The sequence below is a fragment of the Vigna unguiculata genome, chromosome 5 (assembly GCF_037176805.1).
Source record: "Vigna unguiculata cultivar grain cowpea cultivar isolate G323 ecotype 2 chromosome 5, ASM3717680v1, whole genome shotgun sequence".
Classification (NCBI taxonomy): domain Eukaryota; kingdom Viridiplantae; phylum Streptophyta; class Magnoliopsida; order Fabales; family Fabaceae; genus Vigna; species Vigna unguiculata.
In genome coordinates this window covers 30,404,595-30,413,137 of record NC_140796.1, presented here as the reverse complement: position 1 = coordinate 30,413,137, position 8,543 = coordinate 30,404,595, and the positions used below count along the sequence as shown (strand labels likewise).

Genomic DNA, 8,543 nt, shown 5'->3' with positions numbered 1-8,543 from the left:
GTCAATTAATAGTGTGATTTTGAAATATTCAAAGTTACAAAATAAGTCCAAAATCAAGAAATTCTGGAAAAGAATAAATCAGGAGCTAAATGCACCCCTAGATTTTATTTGCACACTCCTCCTGCAAGTGGACCACAAAAACCTGTTCTGCACCCCCAGTTTTCACTAAGTTGCACCCCTCCTACCACTTAAACCCAACTCACTCAGATCATGCCATGTGACAATCTTCCACTTATTAAATTAACCAATCAGATAAAAACATGTGTCATGATCTAGCAACTCAAAATTCAACCAATAACATGTTGCCACGTCATCACCTTCAACCTCCCAAACCCTAGCCTCCATCTCCTTCCATCACCATGGCAACCGCCGCCGCCATCTCCTCGCCAGCCACCGGCCACCACCAATCTGCAGCAGCGGCGGTGCCACCATCTTCTTCTAGCAACCACGACGCACCAGCGGAGACGTCCACACGCAGATGCAGCGAACACCACCGCACCTCTCCACAGCCGCCGTCGCACCACTGCACCATTGCCACCGCAGATCTGCACCTTCACGTCGCGCCGCGCCACCTCCATTGCGCGCATCTTCTTCCATCACGAAACCACTGCAACCTTGCGTCTTCGAACCTCCATGCCTGAGCCAGATCGGAACAGAACGCAACTGCAGCATCCACCGTTCGCGCACCTGCAGCCTTCACCGGAGAAGAAGATGAACCTGCACCAGTTTGCGTCAACCATTGCAGACGCGAGACAGCTTCACCATCTCTGCAGCAGCTTCAACATCCAACCTGCACCAGTGAAACGCGCGCAGCAACCACCTCGCCGGAAAACGGCAGCAGTCGCCGTCATTGCACCTGCGCAGCCAAGGGAGGAAGGAGGAAGGAGCAGCAAACCCTAATTCTGGAGAGAGTACTCTGCGCCACGTGTCAGCATCTGATAGGACAGTCAAACTGGTCAACTCTGGTCAACTGGTCAACTCTGGTCAACTGGTCAACTCTGGTCAACTGGTCAAAGTCAGCAGTCAACTCTGGTCAAAACTGCAAATATGGTTAAATGAGAGGGGCAGAATTGGAAATTGGACAGGAATTAAGTTGCTAATTAATTAAATAAAAATAAAGGATTTTAACAACTGACAGATAAAGCCCAAAGTCCAGTGAAAGCCTATATAAAGAGACTTAAGGGAGCAAAAGCGAGAGAACTTACAATTTACAACTTAGACAGCTGAAAACTCTCTGGTTTTGGCAGACACCGTCACCCATCACATCTCTCTTTTCTTTTATTTTCTTTCCTTCATATCATCATGTATTCCATCAAAGCCATGGAGGGCTAAGCTTTTAGGGTTGATTCCACTGTAATTTCTTAACTGGATTCTGAGGTTAGATGAATTTATGTGTTTGTTATTTTGATTATTGTTGTGGTTTTTGTTTATCTATGTCCTTTGCTTCTTAATCGAATAGAAAATAATGATTTTAAATCTACATGCATGCTAATCATATGAGTTAAAAGGTTTTTAAATTAAATTGAGACTTTACTTTGATTTTGTTTAGAAACTTTCATTTGATTAGATAAGTTTTTGCCAATAATTGAGACTTTAATTTGATTAGAGGTAATTACTTTAACTAGAATTAGTCAAGACTTTACTTTGATTAATTAAGTTTTCTATTTGGTAAAGAAACAAAGGAATAGACATGATTAGGCATAGTAAAATTAATTGAGACTGTACTTTGATTGAATTTACTATGGACAATCTAACAATTCTCACTTTTAATTGAGACTGTACTTTGATTAAAAGTGAGGATGCCAACAAATGAATTGAGTCTTTACATTGATTGATTTGTAAAACAACAACAATAATTAATTTAACAATAATCTCTAGATAACCAATGAAGAATCTTATTTAGAAAAAGCAGTGGAATTGACCTATTTACTATTACTGTGTTTACAATCTTCTTTGCATATCAAAACCCCCCTATTTTTATAGTTGCTAGTTTTAATTGCATTTTTAAGAATCAAATATTTGAGATCAATTCCGTATTCGTTGTGAGACGACTCAGGGTTATCTTAACCCTAACTATTTTGTTCACTACTAACTGGCAATACTGATGTTGCTAAAGTAGTGGTAATTTGATCGCCCAACAACAGCGATATCAAATTTGGCGCCGTTGCTGGGGAATATGGTTAGTATTTCTTTTATTTTGATTCTATTTTTATTTATTTATTTATTTTATTTTATTTATTTATTATTTCTTTATTTATTTATTTATTTTACGCATATACGTTTAATATTGTTTGTTATTTTGTAGTCTTTAGTTTTCTTTTAAAATATTCCGAGCAAAGTTCTATTTTTATTTTGATTAAGAATTTCTTTTAAGAAATTTTTTGAGACTAGTTTGGAAAACTCTGTCTAGGAAAGACTTGGTATTTAAGTTGTCCACTGTGACGCACCTTTCTTTCCTGGGAGTAGACCCAACGACATCTTAATTCATTTCTTTCTTGAAATCTTTCTCCAAAACAAGAATAGGAAAAAAAACGCACAGGGAAAGACTTTCAGGTGGATTGCATTGTGCATGACTCGGGCCAATCCGGGTCAATTTTATCAACTTGATTCAGAACTTGAAAGGAACTTGCGTAAATCACGTAGGAGACTTGAACTCAGGTGTTCTACTGAAGGAGCACCATCATCATCTGAACCTACCACTGAAAGTGTACCGCTAGAATCACCTCCGGTGATTAACATATCTTCTGATCCATCACCTGAACTAGAAATTCAAGAAGATAGAATGGAAGAAAGAACAATAAGAGAGTTGGCTTCACCGGATGCAGCAATTACACAAAACATGTGCATCCAATATCCAGATGGAGAATGTGAGTTTAAGTCTGGGTTAATCCATCTTTTACCCAAATTCCATGGATTAGCAGGAGAAGACCCGTACCATCATTTGAAGGAATTTCATGTTGTTTGTTCATCCATGAGACCTACAACAGTGACAGAGGAACATATCAAGCTTAAGGCTTTTCCATTCTCATTGCAAGATGCCGCTAAGAATTGGTTATATTGTCTTCCGCCAGGATCCATCAATACTTGGGAGACTCTGAAAAGATTATTTCTGGAAAAGTTTTTTCCAGCTTCTAGAGTTGCTGCTATTCGCAAAGATATTTATGGGATAAGGCAACAAGAAAGAGAAAGTCTTCACGAGTACTGGGAAAGATTCAAAAAGTTATGTGCTTCCTGTCCTCATCACCAAATAAACGAGCATCTCCACATTCAGTACTTTTATGAGGGATTGAGTATCATGGATAGACAAATGATAGATGCTGCAAGTGAAGGGTCATTGGTGGACAAAACGCCAACAAATGCAAGACAATTGATTGAAACTATGGTGTCGAACCATCAACAATTTTCCACAAGGAGTAATTCTATAACTCTATTGAAGGGAACTCATGGAGTAGAAGCTTCATATGTTGCAGATCACAAGAAATTAGAAGGGAAGCTGGATGACTTAGCGGCCATGGTAAGGACCTTGACAGACTTACAGAAAAAGCCTATCCCTTCTACTTTATGTGGAATTTGTGCTTCTACTAATCATCCTACAGAGGCTTGTTCTATGTTAAAAGAGACAGGGACGTTAGACAATGAACAACCTCAGGCATATGCTGCAAACATCTATGGCAAAACCCCCCTATTTTTATAGTTGCTAGTTTTAATTGCATTTTTAAGAATCAAATATTTGAGATCAATTCCGTATTCGTTGTGAGACGACTCAGGGTTATCTTAACCCTAACTATTTTGTTCACTACTAACTGGCAATACTGAAGTTGCTAAAGTAGTGGTAATTTGATCACCCAACGACAGCGATATCAAGGATCAAATCCAAAATTTGCACAACTATATATTTATGACACAGAAAATGAAACAACCAACAGAGTTAGTCACTTTGGGTATGTGTAAATAGTTTATTTATGTTTTAGCCATCATTGCGCATATAATTGTCTAATTTTTAATTTTACAAGTCTGATAGTCAGTAATCCATATTTGATAAATCATTGATCGAAGAGTTGAAGAAAATGATTGACAAACACAATGTACTTGCTCAAACATTCAAAAGAGTAAGAGATTTTATACATGATGATGAACAATCAGATTTTGGATTGAGGTTATTTAGACATCGCTTTAAGGATCCTAGAGTATACAATACACCAGTAGCAGATGAAATGGCAGCATTGATTGTTGGTGATTTGAGCACCTTAGATGTAGGAAGGGACATCATTGTCAAGAAAGTTTCTGGTCAGTTAACAAGACTACATGAAACACACACATGTTTCATTCTTCTTCAATATCCTTTGATTTTCCCATATGGAGAGGATGTTTATCAAGAGGATATTCCAATTAGAGATTGTCAAAAATATGGACAAAGTAGAAAGAGAATTCGCATTTCTTTACAAGAATTCATTGCTTTTAGAATACAAGATAGAAAGGTTGAATTTGGTAATGTTGTAAATTTGCGTAGATTGTTTCAACAGTTTTTAGTACATACACCATGATTGAAGCCCAAAGGTTGTCTTTTATATGAAATAATCAAAAACTCATTCGTTCAGATATTCTGAATGGGTTACAAGAAGCTGTTAACAAAGGTGAAACCGATCCTTCTTCCATTGGTAAGCGTATTGTTCTTCCAGCTTTATTTACAGGTGGTATAAGATACATGTTCACCAATTGCCAAGATGCTATGGCAATTTGTAAAAGGTATGGCTATCCAGATTTGTTTATAACAATCACATGTAATGTAAATTGGCCTGAAATTCTTGATTTTGTCAAATCAAGAGGATTAACTACTTCAGATAGGCCAGACATTGTTTGTAGAGTTTTTAAAATGAAATTATACCAAATAATGACAAATTTCAAGAAGAATCATTTCTTTGGCAAAGTCAATACAGGTATACCATTCTACTTTTCTTAATTTATTTTTCTTACTGGCAATTGTTTTCTCTAATAATTATTTTCCAAATTTAGGTATGTATACAGTTGAATTTTAGAAGAGAGGTCTGCCACATGCTCATATATTACTATGGTTAAGTGACTCAAACAAGTTAGAAAATGCAAAGCATATAGATCAAGTCATCTCTGCTGAACTTCCTCATCCAGATCTCTATCCTACACTTTCAAAGGTTGTTCAAACATATATGATACATGGTCCTTGCGGAACCGCTAGATTCAACTCACCATGTATGAAAGAAGGTTGGTGTTCTAAATTTTTTCCTAAAAAATTTAGACATTCAACTACAATTGATGAAGATGGATATCATGTATATAGACGTAGAGATGATGGTTTATTTGTGTTGAAAAATGGACATAAATTAGGTAATGCAAATGTGGTGTCATATAGTCCTCTTCTCTTAATGTGTTATCAAGCTCATGTTAATACAGAATATTGCAACATATCCAACTCAATCAAGTATTTGTTCAAATATGTCAACAAAGGTCCTGATAGAGCAACAATTAAAATTACAGACAAAGAGAATGAATTTACAGAGATGCGTATTGTTGATGAGATAAAAAGATACTATGATTGTAGATATTTATCTGCATTTGAAGCAGTTTAGCGAATTTTTGGCTTTGATATCCATCATAGATGGCTAGTTGTTCAACGTTTAACTTTTCACTTACAAGATCAACAACCAATTTTGTTTAAAGATGATGATCGAATTGATGATGTAATCCTTAGGAATGAGAATATGAACACCATGTTCCTAGCTTGGTTTGAAGCTAACAAAAAATTTGAGGAAGGTAGAAACTTGACCTATGTTGAATTTCCAACAAAGTTTGTTTGGATGTCTCAACAAAAACAATGGAAACCAAGAAAGCAACGTTATAGTATTGGTCGACTAACATATGTTCCTCCAGGATCAGGTGAATGCTACTCCATGAGAATCTTACTAATAAAACAAAATGGTTGTATTGATCATGATAGTATAAAGACAATTAATGGTAAAACATTCTCCACATACCAAGAGGCTTGCCAAGAATTAGGATTATTGGCAGATGACAAAGAATTCATTGATGCCATTAAAGAGGCTAGCCATCTTGCATCTAGAAATCAACTTAGAAGGTTATTTGTTGCTTTGTTAATCATGAATACAATGTTTAAGCCAAATGTTGTTTAGGATGTAACTTGGACTTTACTTGTAGATGGTATCCTATATCAAAAAAGAAAAGACTTAAACATACCAGGTACTAAATTGAATTAATCTACACTGTTTTTTCCATAATTAGGTATTAATTACATTTTCTATTTTGTAGATTTTCAAATTCAAGAGCATGATTTACACAATCTTTGTCTACTAGAAGTACAAGAACTTCTAAATTCAAATGGGCGAGCTTTAACAAATTATAGTTGCCTTCCTCAACCTGATCTTTCAAATTCATTCAAATTTCAAAGTAGGTTCATTGTTGATGAAATGAATTATGATAAAGAATAAATGGAGAAGCTACATCAATCTCTATTGTAGTCTGTCACTAATGAGCAACTACATGTTTATAACAAAATTATGACAATAGTGAATTCAAAGGTAGGGAATTTCTTTTTCTTATATGGTTATGGTGGTACTGGAAAAACATATCTCTAGAAACTTTTGTCAGCTGCTATTAGAGCAAAGGGAATGATTGCCCTTAATGTAGCTTGAAGTGGCATTGCATCTTTATTGCTTCCTGGAGGAAAAACTACTCATTCTACTTTTTGCATACCATTAACAATCAATGATGAATCAACCTGTAACATCAATCAAGGAAGTCTTCGTGCTAAACTATTGATGGAAGCAAAACTTATAATATGGGATGAAGCTCCTATGATGAATAAGTTATGCTTTCAAGCTTTTGATAGAACATTGAGAGACATTATGAGAGCTACGAATCAACATAATGCTGACAAACCATTTGGTGGAAAGGTGGTGGTCTTGGGCGATGATTTTAGACAAATCTTGCCAGTAGTAAGAAAGGGATCAAGGTATGATATTGTGAACTCATCAATTAACTATTCTGATTTGTGGCAATATTGCACAGTTCTTAAGCTATCACAAAACATGAGGTTAAAGACTGCTGCTTCAAATGAAAGTGCAAAAGATATAAAAGAATTTGCTGATTGGATTCTTAAAATTGGAGATGGAAATATGAATTTGAATGAAAGTGGTGAAGCCAACCTTTCAATACCAATAGATCTTCTAATTCAGGAAAGTGAAACACCTTTACTTTCTTTAGTCAAATTTGTTTATGGTGGTTTAATTGAAAATATCATGACTCCTGGATTCTTTGATGATGGTGCTATACTTTACCCTACAATTGATAGTGTTGAACAAGTAAATGACTTCATTTTATCTTTGATTCCTGGTGAAGAACAAGTTTATTTAAGTTCGGACAGTCCTTGCCAATCCGATGATGATCAAGAAATTCAAGGTGAGTGGTTTACTCAAGAGTTTCTAAATGATATTAAATGTTCAGGAATTCCAAATCATAGGATTAAATTGAAAGTTGGCATACCAATTATGCTTTTAAGAAACATTGATCAAGCAAATGGTCTGTGCAATGGTACAAGGTTGCAAGTTAATGATTTGGGAAAGAATGTTATCTCTGCTACGGTAATAACTGGCAAAAATGTTGGTGACAAAATATTTATACCAAGAATGAACTTGACACCTTCTGATTCCAACATCCCGTTCAAATTTCAAAGGAGGCAATTTCCAATATCCTTATGCTTTGCGATGATAATAAACAAAATCCAATGTCAAACTCTTTCTAAAGTTGGACTTTATCTCCCTCGACCAGTTTTTACTCATGGACAATTGTACGTAGCAATTTCTAGAGTGACATCAAAGAAAGGACTAAAAATCTTAATTCTGGATGAAGATGGAAAAGTAACCACTACAACTACAAATGTAGTTTACAAAGAAATATTTGAAAATCTTTGATAAAGGTATAAAAATTACTTTTATATCATTCTTAAAATTTTTCAATTATTGTACATTTAACTGTATTTCTTTTTTACCTTGTAGATTACAATTGGTGCAGATTACTTTATTTTTTGGGTCCATATACAAATTTTGGTGCACATTACAGTTCATGCAGATTAGTAGTGTATAATATATAGTGATTGATAAATGTTTTGATAGCTGCATTAGATATTATTTTGTTTTCCAGTATCTACTTCATTGAATTCCAGTAATGCTATTTATATATTAATACACTATTGTTTCTGTTATTCGTTATATATATGTTGTTTTTCAATTGTTATTTGTTGCTTTACTGTATTGTCAAAAATAAATGTCTAGATACATGTGCTTGGGTGTTACTGAAAAAACAACATTCATTTAAATTTACATAATTGCATTTCATTTCTTTAATTTTCTAAATGTTAAAGAATCGGAATTATATAATTTTGCTGTTACTTTTGCTGTAACTTCTATACTTTATTTTATCCGTTACTTTTTGTGTCAATGAACAATAACAATTTTAAATTTGTTGTCACTGTTTGCACGTGATAATGTTCTCTA

General features: G+C 34.9%; 1 pseudogene; it reads left to right on the top strand.

Moving 5' to 3' along the window:
- Positions 1-4,067: 4,067 nt before the first annotated feature.
- On the top strand, positions 4,068-7,961 carry LOC146886356 (uncharacterized; annotated as a pseudogene).
- Positions 7,962-8,543: the final 582 nt, after the last annotated feature.